This window comes from Canis aureus, chromosome 10 (assembly GCF_053574225.1).
Source record: "Canis aureus isolate CA01 chromosome 10, VMU_Caureus_v.1.0, whole genome shotgun sequence".
NCBI lineage: Eukaryota > Metazoa > Chordata > Mammalia > Carnivora > Canidae > Canis > Canis aureus.
The window spans coordinates 75,247,415-75,264,496 of record NC_135620.1 but is presented as its reverse complement, the minus strand read 5'-3'; the positions used below and the strand labels follow the sequence as shown (position 1 = coordinate 75,264,496).

Below are 17,082 nucleotides of genomic sequence, written 5' to 3'. Positions count from 1 at the left end.
AGGCTCTAATAGATCGTCTAAAATTTTTAAATACCTCCGGCTCATGCACAGCTCTTTGATGGGTCCCAGGTGAGGGTAAGTGGGATCACGGCTTCCTCCAGAATCTGTGGTTGGTGCTGCTGGCAGGGGCGAGGCAGACGGAGACGATCGTCCGTAGCCAGAGCAGGGATCAGTCCCCACGTGGACGACTGCTGCCGCGGCTTCAGTGAAAGGAGCCCAACGTAATTAATCTGCCACCAAGTGGCAGCTGCTGTCCTCACGGTGCCATTTTGAGGGCTCATTTTCAGTCCCTGCTGCAGGCACCGCAGTCGTAGCCGGGCAAGCCCCGGGGAGGAGGAGCGCGGGTCGCCGGGCCCACGCACCTCTCCAGCCCCGCGCCGTGGCTGCTCCGTGCAGAGGCCCACGGGGCGGGGCGGCATCCGGGGCCCAGGAGGCGCTGCCTGACGTCCCCTGCTCGGTCCGCCCGCCGATTGGCGCGTTGCCTGCCTCCTCTGCTTTGGTGATCTTTCGTGTGTGACAACGTGAGACACAAAGATCCGCGTGTTTTGTTTCCACACCCGCAGATTCATTCCCACGCCGCTTCCCTCTTCCCCAGACTGCCTCGTTTCTCGTCCTGATCATGCTTCCTCCGGGCCCTGCTGGACCACGGTCATTGCTCAGGAGTCCGGGTATCTTCATCCCCCTGCACACTTGCCCCTGCCTTCCAGGTGAACCACCAGGTGAGCTCCGAGTCCCACCTCCAGGGGGAGTCATCTCCCCGCTGCCCTCTGGGGCCACCCTGGGTGGGGGGCTGCAGTGCAACAGCCATTTGTTGTGAGTTGTGCTAACATTTCTGTGAACCAGGCCTCAGTACAGGTGGTCATAAGGAGATCCCCAGGAGGGGCTCAGCGGTGGAGCACCTCCCTTCGGCCCCGGGGCCTGGGATCGAGTCCTGCATCGGGGTCCCCGCGGGGAGCCTGCTCCTCCCTCTGCCTGTGTCTCTGCCTCTCTCTCTCTCTGTGTCTCTCATGAATCAATAAATAAAATATTCAAAAAAAGGAGACCCTCGGGCGGCCACCGGTGTAAGTGGAGGGAGCGCCGGTGCAGGAAGTGGAGGTGGTGCTGGGCTCCCCCCGCACACACACGGTTGTCGCAGCAATGACGAAGGGAGAAGACGTGTCGGGAGAATGTGAGAGGAGGCTCTGAGGACGCCCAAGGTCGTCACCGGGTTTGCACTGTACTTAGCAGGGGTCGGGACCAGGACAGCTAGTGATTGGGGTGGGGAGAGGGCAGACCGGGACTTTTACGTGGAGCCCACCGGATGCTGGGCTTTACCTCTGTGCTAATGTTTCAGCCTCCCAACATTGCTATCAGGTATGTGGCATTATTTTTATTTTACGGATTGGGAGACTGAGGTCCAGAGGGAGAACCTTGACTCGCCAAGGACGCACCGTGAATTGGTGTTGGAGACAGATTTTATTCCTGTAACTGCTTTGCCCTGAAGACTCTGCTCTGTCTGGAACACGCACTGCTGCCCGGTACCTTTCCTTTCCTTTCCTTTCCTTTCCTTTCCTTTCCTTTCCTTTCCTTTCCTTTCCTTTCCTTTCCTTTCCTTTCCTTTCCTTTCCTTTTTTTTTTTTTTAAGATTTTTATTTATTTATTCATGAGAGACACAGAGAGCAAGAGGCAGAGACACAGGCCGAGGGAGAAGCAGGCTCCATGCAGGGAGCCCGATGGGAGACTCCATCCCGGGTCTCCAGGATCACGCCCTGGGCCGAAGGCAGGTGCTGAAGCGCTGAGCCACCCGGGGAACCCACTTTTCCTTTCCTAATCGTACCTTTCTGACCGCAGGTTGGCAGGTCCTCCCTAGGCTGAGGGGAGCTTCACTCTAGGTCCTTTTATACTCTCTGCTCTTGGACTCAACACCCACGACGAGCAAACTCACGTAGCACTCACACCTTTGTGACTCCTTTGGCCCAAAGCATCTGCTCTACCAACCGTATCTCGAATCCTCGGTGAGGAGTTTTCTCCAAGAGCATCCCTAGGGTCCCCTCGGCTCTGAATCTTCTAGTAGGTAGCAAAGTTCGCCTTCAGGGTCTAGTTCTCGGAGGGAAGACGTCCAAGGGGTGACATGACCAAGGCCTTGTTATTGGGCACCTACCGTATGCCCAGGTGCTGGTCTAAGCCCTCGACGTGCATCAGCTCATTTAATCTTAGCAATCATCCCAGGACGAAGGGACAATCTTCATGCCCGGCTTTTACCTGAAAGGGAAAAAGCAAACAAACCCCCCCCCAAAACCACTGAACAGAGATGTTCTGAGTCTTACCTGAAGTCGTGCACCTAGGACGGGACAGGAAGTCCAAAACCAGGGCCCGCCCCCCACCCGGGATGCCTGCCACCTCACCGGGTCTGCGGTTTGGAGAAGGGGGGGTGGGGCGCCCGGCTGCAGGCGGAGGCCCACGGGTGCTGACAGTGGGGACCGGGTGCGTGCACAGGGTGCGAGGAGCCTGGAAAGGGGGGAATCTGGGGTACCGGAGAGTCAGTCCGGGGCCCCCCACTTCCTGGGTTCCATCGACTGCAGGACCTGTATCCTCTGCCTGGGGGCCTTCGCTGAGGCTGCGGGACTGCCCCGAGCTGGGACACGATGGAAGTGCCAGGGAATTAACCGCGTCCTCCACCTCCGGGAGTGGCCTCCACCAACACATGGCGACGTGACTCTGAGGCTTGTTTCTACCCCGTTTCCTCAAGTTCGCACAGAGAACTGAGCTCCGCTGCCCACGGCACAGACGGCCTGACGAACGCCCCCTTGGCCCATTTCCTTTCCGGCCCTGCCGCCCTTGCCCCCCTTCACCTCGGGCTTCCTGCACCTTCCACATCATTACTTGGGTTTAGACCTTTGTCTCGGGGTTTGCTTCTGGGGAAACCCCAACTAGAGCAGAGGCAGACGGCCTTGGGGCGGGGGCGCTGAAAGGTCACTAAGGGTCCAAGGCACCCCAGTGGGCCGTTCTGTGAGATTGGGGGAGAGGGCGGGAGGGACGAGGAGCTCCGTGCAGGCCCTGGAGCTGAGCTGCCTGGGGGACCTCGTGGAAGAGTCACTTCATGGGCAGTTGGCCCCGTGGGCCCGGAGCTCAGGAGAGAGTCGAGGCTGGAGAGGCCCCGCGTTAGGCTCCTGGGGGTACTTCATGACCTGCCCCGAGGTGTGGGTGCGGCTGTCCCTGCACCACCTCCTGACTCATGTCTGATCCCCCAGCCCACGACTCCTACCCGAATGGAAGGACAGAAGGAACACGGGGGTGTCCAGGTGGGAGGGAGCCGGGAACGTGCTCCTTAGAGGGAAGAGCTGCGCGCTTACATTGAGGGAATATTTATCGAAGTTCTGTCACAGGCTGCAAGCAGATCGCTGATACATTAAAAAAAACAAAAACAAACAAAAAAAAAACACCATTTGGAAGATTTTCCCTGCCCTGCAGGGAGTGGTTTTTAATAAGTGATGTGGTCAGGATGTTGGTGTAGTTTTTCTCAGCTGGTGCCGCACACCCTGAGTCTGTTGAACCCGTTTGGGCTTCGTAAAGGCCGACGTGGAGAGAGCACCGCACCCCGTCTGCACCTCACACTCCCGGGGCGCGGGCGCTGGATCCCCCGGTGCACCCCTGACTCCGTTCTTCGCGAGGGACACCATGCTAATGGGTTGGGTTGGCAGCTTGAGCGGCGAGAGGGTTTCTTATTAAGCTGAAATGCGCCTCCCGGGCCTTCCTCCCACCCTACTGCCCACCGACCTCCTCTCGTCCCTGCGCTTAGGGAGCCTGGGCAAGAGCTAGAGGTGGTGGCTCGCCAGGCTCACCCGGGCCTTCTCTTGTTCGACTGCACTTGCTTTAGGTAGTTTGATCCCCGGAGCTGGAGACTCCAGCCTTCCCAGGGAACGGTCAGGCCCAGGTGGGGAGCTCAGGCCCTAACGCCTGGCAACCGGGAGCGTGCGGGCTGCCGTACAGGCCGCCCAAGCCTAGGGGAGCGTCCTTCCCGTTGCAGGCACCCGCCCAACCGTACCTGGCAGCCCCGACTGTGATCCTCGACCTCCCCTCTTCGCAGGAACCTTGCAGATGCTGGTCCCTCCGTGAGAAGCGCAGTGGTTTGTGACGTAGAGGGGTGGTTGAGCGAAGAGAGAGAGGTGAAGTCTACAAGACCAAGGGAACAATTCCACGTCTGCTTTGTCTCTCAGGGCAGGAGGCGGGCAGCCGTCTCTGAGGCTTCCTTCTCCTCCCCAAGTCCCGTCGTGCTTGCCTCCTACAGATACCCAAACCCATCTGCTTGTCTCCGTCTCCCCGTCCTCTGGGTTATAACAGGCCCCCGTCCCCCAGGCCTTCGGGGCCATTCTCCACCCAGTTGCCAGAAGTACCTGCTTCGAATTCAAATTCACTAGGTCTTCCCCCCTGTTTAGAATTCCCCAGGGGCTTCCCAGCGTTCTTAGTCCCAAGACCAACATTTTCAATAAGGCGCTGAATGATCTGTTGAGCTTCCCGTTGAGCCTCTCCGCACCTGAGGGGCCACAGTGACCGACGGGCACCAGGACTGGGTGGTGGGGGACGTTAAAGCAGGGATCTGCTCCGCCCTGCTGGCATTTGGGGCCAGACAATCCTTTGTTGTGGGGTCGTCCTGTGCATTGTGGGCTGTTTGGGAATATTCCTGGGCTCTATGATTGGTGGCCATTAGCGCTCCTTCCCCTAGCCGGGACAAGCAGAAATGTCCTAGGCATTGCCACGTGTCCTCTGGGGGACATAATACCCCCACCCGTTCAGGGATTTTGCTTTAAGAGAGACTCAGACTTAAGTCCAATCCCAACCTGCGGTGTTTGGTAGGTCACTTACCGTTGCTGCGCCTCAGTCTCCTCATCTGTGAAGCGGGCTCGCTCATAGGAGCAGCTGCATGGAGATCTGGCAATCCACTCAGATTACCTGCGCACGGTACCCGCGTGCTTAGGCGTCCAAGGGTAGCACGGACCATGTCACGCATGCACGTGTCCAATAAATAAACGTCGGTTGTTTTCATTGCCGGTGGCTTTCTCAAGGTGTCCACTCAGAGCCCTGCGGTGGGGTCAGTGCGGGAGAGGAAAGGGCCTCAGATGCACGGTGCTGCCCCCACCCCCACCTCTCCGTCCCCAGAAAAAAGCAGCAGCTTCTTCTCAAGCCGGGGAATCAACCTGTATGTTTTGTTTTTTTTTTTTCTAGAAAGTCAGTTTCTTGAGGGAATGAGCATAAATGGCCCCTTCTCCTTCGGGACACAGTGGCCTTTTCCAGGGGACGGTTTAATCTTTCGGAGACAGATGAGTACGAGCCGCGGCAAGCCTGCGATGCTGCCAGGGGAGCTGCGGAGGGGGAGAGAATCTCAATAGGGCCTGGGAGTTTCCCGGGGGCTCCGATGGCAGCCCTCGGTGACACTTTCCTGAAACGACAGCTCAGGCCGCCGGGGAGCAAGTTCCTGGGCGGACGGGGGAGGTCAGGTCCCTGCCAGGCTCCGGTCCAGCTCTCTGAGGCAGGCAGGTGTGCCGCGTGCACCGGGTTGGCCCTCCCCAGCCGCTCCCGGGCCTCGCCGCTCAGCCCTGTGTGCAGGGAGGCCGGCCCTACGGACCACACGGGGCGGGAGGGGGGCTCACATTCTGGATTCCCTGTTGGATTCAGCCAATGGGAGGCAGTGGCAGGACACCCAAAGGTGGGGCGAGAGGGATCAGACTCATTTCCCTTTCCTTTCTCCCCAGACAAGCCCCTGCTCAGACCGGGGAATGGTGACCCCAAAATACTGCGTTAAGTCCTGTGGGTTTTCTCTAGCCTTGCCCTGTCCCTGTAAACCGGAGCCTTTATTGCACTCTCCTCGGTGACCGTGTTCGCGTAGGCGCTGGTTTCCTGCTGGGCCTCGATCAGCGGGGCTTCTAGGAGCCCAGGGTAGGGGGCGTAAATCCAGTCTTGGGTGAGTCCTCCTGTAGGGCCTGGGTTTTGACGGCCCACGTCCTGTTCGTCTCCGAGTCCTCGTTGCAGCGCCTGGCACGGGGTAGGTGCTCAGTGAACGTCTGTGGACTGGAATTAATGGCGTTTGTGGTTAATACAGGAAAGAGCAGCCAGGGCAGAGAGCTCCTCTTCCTGGGGCCTGTCTGCACTTGCTGCTGCTGCGGGCATCACGAGGACACGTCGGTAAGTAAGTGGCAGGAGACGTGGCGGGTCCTGATCCAGCCCTGCAGCCTTAACCTCAGGGTCCTGTTGGACCCACGGAAGGTCCCTTGGGGGGTTGGTGACCTACTGTGACACGTTTGGGAAGAGCAGCGTCTTAGTGGGAACTCTGGACAAGAGGGGAGTAGGAAAGGCTCAGAGAGGGGAGGCTGCCTGCCTAACCCCACACAGCCAGAGGCAGAGCAAGCCCCACTCGTGACCTACCCACCAGGGCCAGCGGTCACCTTACTGGAGCCACAGGCACTTTTTAGCTTGCCTCAGTTTCCACAATAACCTTGCGGGGAAGATAGCCTCAGTCCTTGTCACAGGTGATAAAAGTGGGGCTCAGAGAGCTGGAGTGGTTCACCTGAGGTCACCCTCTGCTTCAAATTTGCTTTTTGTGGCTGCTGCAGACTGTCTAAATCTACTCTCCTAGAATGGGATTCCTTTATTTTTATTTTTATTTATTTTTTTATTTTTTTGGATTCCTTTAAAAGGGCTTCGTGAGTCTCAAAAACAGGTTGTGGCTCAAATAGAAAGAAGGAAAAAAATAAGTAAATTGTTATTCTTTCTTTTTTTTTTTTTTGAAATTTTACTTTTGGGGGGAGGTAGGCAAAAACTGGCCAATGTGGATGGGCACAGGGAAGGCATTGGTGAGGAGTGGACGGACGTGGGGAATTTTTAGAAGGTAAAGGTTATTGGACGGGGACTGGTGGAGAACGACTAGTCAAGCATGACCCTTTGGAACTAACTACCCTGTGGTTTTCCGTATCTTTGTACCCTGGGTGGGGAAGCTAGACTCCAAGATCCAGATTCCACTAGTCCTTCTTCTCCGAGGCCCCCAACCTTGACGCATCCCATGATCCTGACTCCAACACTCTTTATTCAAAAAACGTTACTGCTGTGTGCCAGGTGCCGTCTTAGCTGCTGGAATCTACAGCAGCGAACAAGTCAGACAAGATCCCCTCCCTCCTGGGTGCCAGCATTTGGATGGGGAAGACAAAAAACAATGAACAGACAAAAGAAGGTAATTTCAGAGACAGGTGCTATGAGAGCAGTAGATAAAATAGGGCGATGTGACATAGGGAGACTGGGCACAGGCGTGGAGAACCCAAAGGGCAGGTATATGGATTAGGTTTGAGGGGTTGAGCGGGGAAATAAAGAATTTCCCTGGTTATGGACCAGTTACCGGGATTACCTGTCTAGGCCCCATTTAGGCTCTGAGGCCCTCATCTCAGCTCGGGCAGCAAGGTGACCTTACTTGTCTACCTTACGTTGGCCACGGGGCACTCTGCCTCTCTAGGCCTTGCTCCTCTGCTTCACTCCAAGGCTGAAGTCTTCTTCCCAGGGCTGGGCCACCTTGCTCCAAGGTGGGCATCTCTTACCTTCATTCCCAGGAACCTCATAATTCTTGTTTTTATTCTCCAAAGAATTTGGCAAGAATATCTACAGCATCTCAAGCTTTCCTTGCTGTTCTTTCATGGCCAAATGATTTGAGAAGCTAGGGAGGAGGGGATTATGGCAAGTAGGGACCCGGAGAGCCCAGGAGGCCCCTCCCCCTCGTCATCTCACCACCCCGTGCGGAGAATTCCTCTGATCTTGGGCCCCCTCTTCAGGTCAATCGCTGTCCTCAAATGCAGTTGTGGCTGGGAGGAGCATCGCATCTGTGTCAACCTCTTTGTCATCCCTAACACGAGGACGTCTGCCAGCGTGAAAGCTAGATACCTGCGGAGGGTCGAAAGGTCGTGGACTTTGGGGCCAGGAAGATTCACCTTCAATTCTTGGTTCCTCCACTTACCGGCTGCAGGAGCTTGAAAAGTTTCCTCATTTCCTCAAACCGGAGCTTCCCCTTCGTGAGGCTCAAGCACCGCAACCTTGCAACACTATTCGAGGATTACAGGCTGCATGAGGGAAGCACCCAGGGCGGTGCTCGGTCCGTGGTTGGGGCCGCGGTGCTCGAAGAGTTCGCTTCCGTTTTCCCCTCGATTTCCGTCCCGCGCGCCGTCCCGCCTGCCCGGCCGGAGCTCCTACTCTTCCTTCGGTCTTGCATGGATATCAAGCAAGTCTTGGTTGAGACATGGCCTGTGGCTACCTCTTCTGGCAAAGGCTGCCAAATGTCAGCCCCTCTGTAATAAAACTTTCTCTCCCCTTTGGGCTCGGAGGAGGGCTGGACAGTCTGATTGTGTCCGTCCCTCCATGATTAAGGTCTGCAATCAGCCCAGCTGCTTGTTGGAATCTGAGCGGGCTGATTAGCAGGGCGCACTCTGGCCTCAGGTTAATGGATGATCTCACACTGTGGCTGCAGAGTAATTACCAGTTAAAAGGTCTGAGGCCAGGGCTCTGTGGTCTTGGGGAGGTCTGGGCCCATTTAAATGCAGAATCAGGAAAATAATCTTATATCAGCCAGCTGCACGTAGTTAAGGTGGGAGCCCAGGACCCCGTGAATGCCACCCTAGAGCTCTGGGCTCATTCTCAAAGTGACCAGATGGGCTTTACTTGTCTTGAGGGAGACGGCTGGGGGACGTGATGTGGCAAGTGCAGAGTTGTAGGGTCAGACTGACTTGGGGGTGAATTCCAGCTGGACCATCTGTTGCTGGTGGGATCTTTGGCAAGGCATTTGAGCTCTTTGGGCTTCCACGTCCTCACCTATGAAGTGAAGTTAAAAATGCCTGCCTCCTACGATCAGTGTGCCGCGTGCTTAGGTCTGTACAGCTCGTGGGGCGTAGGAGCTCAGCACAGATGCTCTCTTCACCCTCCTTGTGGTTTGTGTCCCTGGTTGGCCAGTGATTCTCCTTCCAGTTCTCTGCCCACACTATTCTTGACAATTGATTGACTTTATAAGTATTTACTGAGTATCGATTGTGTGCCAAGTTACGACGGCAGCTGTAGGAAGAAGACACTCTCCCCAAATTCAAGGAGCCCATGGTCTTGGGAGGGTGTCAGGCTGAGAAATCAACCCCTGGAACAATGCTGTGGGAGATGGAAACGGGAGCTGGAGCCCTCAACCGAGATGGCAAGTCAGAGATGCTTCCTGGAGGGGGTGATTCTACGCCAAGCACCGGGGATGGAGATGAGCAGGGGTCAGGTCTCAGGCTATGTGAACAGTCGATGCAAAGGCCCAGAAGAGGGGTTGGGGGGTGAGAGGCATATCCGTGGTAGGAAGTGAAATGGGCTCGGTGCCTGAGACACTGCAGGCCGAGTGAGGGCATGAACGAATGTATGAACGGGAGGGTGAGAGAACTAGGGATGGGGGAGAATGAATGGTTGGTTGGCTTAGTGATTCAATAAATGAACGTCTGGGTGGCGGAGAGAGGGAATGAGTGAACGAAGGCGCGTGTTCAGGGCTTTGCTCTGACGTCACTGTGTCAGACAAGCTAACTCGTCCATCCACTGAAAACCACGATCTCCCCATTCCCACCCCACATTCTGCATCACCCCTCCCTCCTCTGCTTAGTGTCTTCCCCGTAGCATGCAACACCTTCTGGATAGCTATTTCCCAATAATTTAGTGTATGTATTGTCGACTGCCCTTGTCTCCCCTCTTATCCGAGAGGGCGGGGAGTCTTCAGTTGTGTTTGCTTGGGTGTTGCTAGTATGGTGCCGGGGCATGCAGTGGGGACTCAATAAATGCTTGGGGTATGAAGGAACTACAAGAGAAGTGAGGGTGGGGGAGAAGGAGAGGACTTCCAGAGCCTGAGCTTCTGGGCCCCATCCTCAAGGTCTCACAGCCATGCTTCCATGCTTCAGTGAACCGATGTGCCCTTCTCTCTAGGCCTTTCTTTCCAGAACTCAGCAGCCCTGGCCCTGGATCCTGAGAGTGCAGCAGTCCTAGGTCTTCGGGCCCCCTTCCTGCCGCTCCGGAGCCGGTCCTGTAGTGGGGAGCGTTAGCTCCTGGAGGAAGGGAGGGAGGAGAGGGAAGGAGGCAGCGGGAAGGCATGAGCTGCCGGTGAAAGCAATTCTGTCTCCCCCAGCAAGCTCAGCAGTGGCCACTTGTCAGAAGAATCGGCAGGGGAAAAAAATGACAAAAAAAATCAGGTCCAATTTATCACCTTGAAATCGTGTTGAACAAGCTACTGCAGCTACTTGGTTTTGAAGAACTCCCCCCTTTCCCCCCTGTACAGAACAAACACCACTAAATGCCTCTCCGCCCGCACAGCTGAGTGTTGGCAACGTTGCTGCCAATTATAGGGCTCCCTGCCGTGGGGTTGATCCATGGTGGCCGTCAAGGGGGCTGGTGGAGGGAATGGAATCATTAAAATGGGAGAACAAAGGAGGCAGGACAAGTTCAAAAGGGATTAAGGCACAGGGAGAAAGTCTGCTTATCTGGGCCATTTATGCCCAGGGTGGGGCTGGGCTGGGCATCTCTGGTGGAATTTACCTCCGGGCCAGGCAGGGGCTCCGGTGGGATCACGGGGGGTGTCCCTCCACAGAAGGCTTTCGAGGCACCCCGGGTATCTCCGTGTCTACTGAGCCCCTCTTCCCTCAGGTCCCCAGCTTCCAGACAATGATTGGAACAGTTGCCAGGCCCTGGGCTCCAAGCCGTGCCTCAACCCAAGTCCCCTGCAAGTCCCCAGTGGCCACTGTTTGCACGCCTCCTGTGACCGAGAGCTGTCTCCCCCCTGCAGCACACCTCTCCCACCTTGGTGTAACCCCGACTCTCCCAGAGTCCCCTATGACGGCAGTGATGATACAGAGTCTGAGTTCACGGAGTGTTTACTACGCACTGGGTGCTGTTTTAGGAGCTTTGTAGGTACTGGCTCCTTTACCCTCTCAGCTCCATCTCACCCCACTCTCATCTCTGCTGTCCTCTTCCACCTCCAATTCCTCTTCCAGTGCCATTAAACAGGATGTTCCCCCTGTTGGGAGCACTGACCCTACTTCTCAGAGTGCTGTAGGGGGAAACGGGACCCTGAATGTTGAAGCACCTAGTGCCTTGCTGCCCACAGTGAGGGCCCAGCGGATGACAGATATACTTACTGTCCACCCCCCAGGACCAGCTTCTGCTGGTATGAAACAAAGCATGTGCCTTCTCAGAGGCCCACAGCTGTTACATTTCTTTTTCTTTCCACCTGGATGCTTATTCTCCACCGCTCAAGGTCTTCAGAATATCTGAGATCTATGAGGTATGGCGAGAAAGTGTCATTACTGCCTGGCTTAATTAAAGGACATTATAATCTTATTTGTCATCGCTTTTGTCACTACCACCTCCATCACATTATCGTCATCACCACTACCACCATCACACCACTGTCATCACCATCATCACCACCTCCATCATCCTCATCATCATCACCACCACCTCCATCATCATCATCATCACCACCTCCATCATCACTATCATCATCATCATCACCACCTCCATCATCATCATCATCATCACCACCACCTCCATCATCATCATCATCACCACCTCCATCATCACTATCATCATCATCATCACCACCTCCATCATCATCATCATCATCATCACCACCTCCATAATCATCATCACCACCTCCATCATCATCATCATCACCACCACCACCTCCATCATCCTCATCATCACCACCTCCATCATCACCATCATCATCATCATCACCACCACCACCTCCATTATCACCATCATCATCACCACCACCTCCATCCTCATCCTCATCATCACCACCACCACCTCCATCATCCTCATCATCACCACCTCCATCATCATCATCATCACCACCACCACCTCCATCATCACCATCACCATCATCATCACCACCACCACCTCCATTATCACCATCATCATCACCACCACCTCCATCCTCATCCTCATCATCACCACCACCACCTCCATCATCCTCATCATCACCACCTCCATCATCACCATCATCATCATCATCACCACCACCACCTCCATTATCACCATCATCATCACCACCACCTCCATCCTCATCCTCATCATCACCACCACCTCCATCCTCATCCTCATCATCACCACCACCACCTCCATCATCCTCATCATCACCACCTCCATCATCACCATCATCACCACCACCTCCATCATCACCATCATCATCATCACCACCACCTCCATCATCACCATCATCATCACCACCACCACCTCCATCATCATCATCATCATCATCACTACCTCCACCTCCATCATCATCATCATCACCACCACCTCCATCATGACAATTGATCATCATTGTCACTTTCTTCAGCATTAAAGATGATTATATTCTGAGCCACCTCTTTTGTGCCAGGTTTTGTATCAGTTGCTTTACATCTGTGTTCTCTAATCTTCTAAGTAACCTTTCCAGTTGAGGAGACTAAGGCCTAAAATAACTGACCTCAGGCTGCATAGCTACTAAGTGCCCAGTCAGGATTTGAACTCATGTTTGTCTGACTCAGCCTTGGTGCTTTTCATCAGACCACCCACTGGTCCGAGCATCTTTAATTTCCTGTTTCTTCTACGAGCCTCTGTGACATCCTGACTGCACATCTGAGTGTGATGCATTTGGGATAACTGTAATGAACCTAGGTTTAATTTCGGGCTGGCTTCTACAGAGCTGGTAGTTATTTCTTACTTTTAAATCTATTTCATATAATTTCTCTCCACTGGTATTTCTTCCATCTTGGACTTAGGTAGCTGCCTTTGAGATAAAAATGCAAACATTTTGCTGCCAGTTTCATGTATCCAGTGTTGTACATTTTCCAGACCCTACTTCATTCCAATACTGTTCCTCTATCCCCCAGTCTGGAGCTCCCTGAGCCCCATCTGTGACTTCATCCTGCCACCAGGGCTAGGATTGTCCATAACTTGAACCCCTCCCTCCACTTCCATTCTGGCCCAGACCTGAGGAGTGTTTTCTATGCCAAGCCATGTTTCCATCTTGTTACCTCTTGCCCTTCAGTCTTGCTACTGCTGGGCTTCATGACCATTCCTCTCTATCCCAAGGCATGTTACGTGGGAACAGGACTAAGTTGAAGGTGACCTCATCTATAAAAATTTTCCTGACTTGAGCCCATTATCTCTACTGGTAGAGTTGACCTCATTCTCTTTTTTGACCTTGGACTTTGGGCAGGTTCCATCCTGCACTCACATCCCCATTGCATTCATTTCTCTGACTCTCTCCCCAGATGTTGAAATGAAGCAATTTCAAGCTGACTCCTTCTGGTCCCACTTTAGTCAGGGTTTGAGACTTGTCTTTCAGGTCATGATCATTCCATTAGATTTCTAAGGCTTCCATCCCCTCTTTTGAGGATCTTGTAACTGTCAAAGACCCTGAGATGGTTTTCGTGGGATGGACCAGTCATGAGCATCATCTGTGGGGCACAGACCAGCACCACTGAAGGTTGGGTGACCAATGGTTGATGAAGCTGACTTCTGGCCAGTGGGAGCCCCTGAGTCAGTTGGTGTTCCTGTATACCCTGACACTGTATGTTCAAGATCTTTTTCTTCCCCTAAGTAAATATCTACTCCATACTTTCTGGTCCTAATAGTCCCTCCCCAAGTTTTTTTCTTTTTTCATTCTTCTGTCCTTTACATGATCTCTGCAATCAGAAAATCTAGCTCTGCTGCTATACATCTGATTCCTTTTGCATTTGGCAGTGTTCACAGCAGCCTTTGCTTTATATTCTGCAGAGGATGACTTATACCTACATGTGCAGCCTGGGAAATGGGGGAGAGGAGAGACCCTTTGGATCCAGTGAAGAGAATTCAGTGATCCCAGAATCTGGGAGCAAATCCATAGATTAATTCTTAAAAGCATTCCCTACCACACTGCATTTCCCATAAGAGTAAGGGCTTGGTCTCATTTATCTTTCTCCCCGTAGTATTTAACCTGGTGTAAGGCCCACGACAGGTGGTCAATGAATGCCGTGAGCAATGGAATGAATGGCAGATCCAGTTTTCTGGAGCTGACTTCCAGCAGTTACTATATCTGGATGTTGCTGGGCACGTGGGACCATGATGACTCCTCTATGGAAGTTGAGGCTCAGAAAGTCTAATATTTCCCCCAAATCACCTGAGTAGCCACCTGAGTCATAGGTGGTGGAGCCTGGATGGGAACCCTGGTCTTCTTGGCTGATGCTCCTTCTATTCAACACTCATCTCCCATTTTCCCTAAGAAGCTATGAGAACTACTCCAGGTCTGCTTTCAATAACTCACGGTTACACTTCTCTTGTATCCCTACATGGACACTTACTGGCTGTAATTCTTTAGGGAATTACTTCACCTCTCTATACCTTAGTTTACTCATCTATAAAACGGGGATAACAATAGCATCTACCTAAGAGTTATTGTGAATTATTACATAATTTAAAAGTACATAAAGCTCTTAGTTACAAGGCTTGAACATAATAGCATTATACAGGTATTGTATCAGCATTAGTCATTATTATTATTGTTGTTAATCGTGGAGCAGGGGATGTATTTTAATGTTCTATTCATTCTTCAAGACCCTAGTCAAAGGGCCCTGCTTCTATCAAGTCACCCTCACTCCCCTCCTCGGGTCAGAATCAATCTCTTTCCTCCTTCCTCCTATTGTCTTGGTCTGTTTTGTCTTTTGTGGACTTTCTGTGTATGTCTTTTACTGGCCTGAGCAACCAAATAGCAAGCATGCCTCGCTCATCCCAGGGACCCAGCATAGGCAGCGAGGGCCCCATAAATGCACAGTGAACCGTCCAGGACCAAGAGGAATTTTCTCCATTCATCAAACCCTGGGGGATCCTTGGGCTTTCTTCAGAAGACTGAGGGTTAAGTGAGCCATTCCCAGAAGATGCTGGAAGGTGAGCTCGTGGCTGCAGGAAAGCCTACTTCTGCCTCCGCTTCCAAGCATTCATCATCGCGCCTGCCTCCTGCCTAATGAGCACCCAAAGTGATTTTCTATTGCTTGTAATTCACCAAAATTGTTCTAACATTTGGAAGGGCCCGGAAATTGACAGCCTAATACCCCAGCTTGCCTGTCGGTCTTGATGACTTGTCGAAGGATGAGCTGATTGCTTCTCCTGCAACAATTATCTTGGAGCTTCAGACAACATCAGAGGCAATAAACAATTGGAAAGGTTAGAGACAGGGACTGAAGGAAAGAAGGCAGGGAGGGGATTTGGCAGGATTAGGGAGAGCAGCTGCATTTGAGGTGAGATGGAGGCTGTCCTAAACCTTGGGGAAGGGCATGGGTAGGAGAACCCACTTCCTGTGGTCACTACTCCCGGTCCTCAGGAAGTCTCAACGACTGTTGGAACCTGAAGTGGCACAAGAGATGGCAAGTTTGACCCCTTTTAGCATTCACTGGGACCTTCTAGAATTTCCTGCCCCACTTCTCATTTGGTAGATGAAGAAACCGAGACCTGGCTGGGAGAAGGGGTTGACTTTGCAGAGTGAATGTCCAAGGTGGGATTGAACTCACACATGTTGTCAAAACCTAAAACGGGCTTAGAACATCTCAGTGTTGCTGAGAACGTTATACAAAGTGTAAGTGAACACATGACCCCGACAAAGTGCCTTAGGAAGGGGGTGGTTCCACTTTACCACAGGGCGGATGATAGGACCATGTGTTTTGGTGCCAGGTGCAGGGAGGGACCGCAGCAGAAGAGAAGACACAGCCCCTCTGACCTGGAAGCCCCAAGGACTCTCACCTGCAGGCCAAGTCCTGCTCAGGACAAGGACACCGACCGTCTCAGGTTAGTCTGCTGCTCCAGTGCAGGTCAGTCTGCCACGTAGCCCTGGGGTCCTATCTCCTCCTGGGCCCTCAAAGGACCCCACTAATTCTTTCTCTCTCTTTATCGAGCATCACAGATCCCCCTGTCCAGGGCTGGTCCCTCGGGCCTACAAGCAGGCCTTCACATCCCCGTCGGCTTCTGCACTGATTCTCTGCCTCACTTTGAAGCAGACTTCTTCGGAAGAGTTCTACACCCTCTTCACTTCCTTGGCTCTTGTTCCCTCCTCAGTCCACTCCAGTCAAGCTTCTCCCACCTCCTTCTATGATCTGCTCACATCAAGGTCATAGAGGACCAGTCTGTCCAAAGTCACGACCAGCTCCAGGCATCACTGTCCTGGGTTCTCTGCAGAACTGAACATGGTCACTTCCTCATTCCTGAGGCACGTCATCTCTTACAGCTGCTTCCCCTGGTCTTCTGTCTACACCCACCCCCACCCCGGCCATCCCCGAGGCTTCTTTACTGGCTCCAAGGACTTCTCAATGCCAAAAGACCCCAGGGCCCTATCCTCTGCTGCGTCTCTTGTCTAGCTGCACATGCTCCGTGGATGATCTCATCTGTGTGGAGGTTCCTTAAGGAGTCAAAAATAGACCTGCCCTACGACCCAGCAATTGCACTGCTGGGGATTTACCCCAAAGATACAGATGCAATGAAACACCGGGACACCTGCACCCCGATGTTCACAGCAGCAGTGTCCACAATAGCCACACTGTGGAAGGAGCCTCGGTGTCCATCGAAAGATGATGGATAAAGAAGATGTGGTCTATGTATACACTGGAATATTCCTCAGCCATTAGAAACGACAAATACCCACCATTTGCTTCAACGTGGATGGAACTGGAGGGTATTATGCTGAGTGAAGTAAGTCAATCGGAGAAGGACAAACATTATATGGTCTCATTCATTTGGGGAATATAAATAATAGTGAAAGGGAAAAGAGGGGAAGGAAGAAGAAATGGGTAGGAAATATCAGAAAGGGAGACAGAACATAAAGACCCCTAACTCTGGGAAACGAACTAGGTGGAAGGGGAGGTAGGCGGGGGGTGGGGGTGACTGGGTGACGGGCACTGAGGGGGGCACTTGACGGGATGAGCACTGGGTGTTATGCTATATGTTGGCAAATTGAACACCAATAAAAAATAAATTTATAATAAAAAATAATAAAAAATAAAACATACAGATCAATACAGAAGTTATTACTTGAAAAAAAAATCAAATGCTGCCTTT

The 17,082-nt window shown here is 53.1% G+C and overlaps 1 long non-coding RNA gene across 1 annotated transcript; it reads left to right on the top strand.

The window, feature by feature from the left end:
* Positions 1-506: 506 nt before the first annotated feature.
* LOC144322749 (uncharacterized) lies at positions 507-16,871 on the top strand. The gene is made up of 3 exons (XR_013388396.1): positions 507-719; positions 15,706-15,842; positions 15,935-16,871. It is a non-coding gene; the product is annotated as an uncharacterized LOC144322749 (long non-coding RNA).
* Positions 16,872-17,082: the final 211 nt, after the last annotated feature.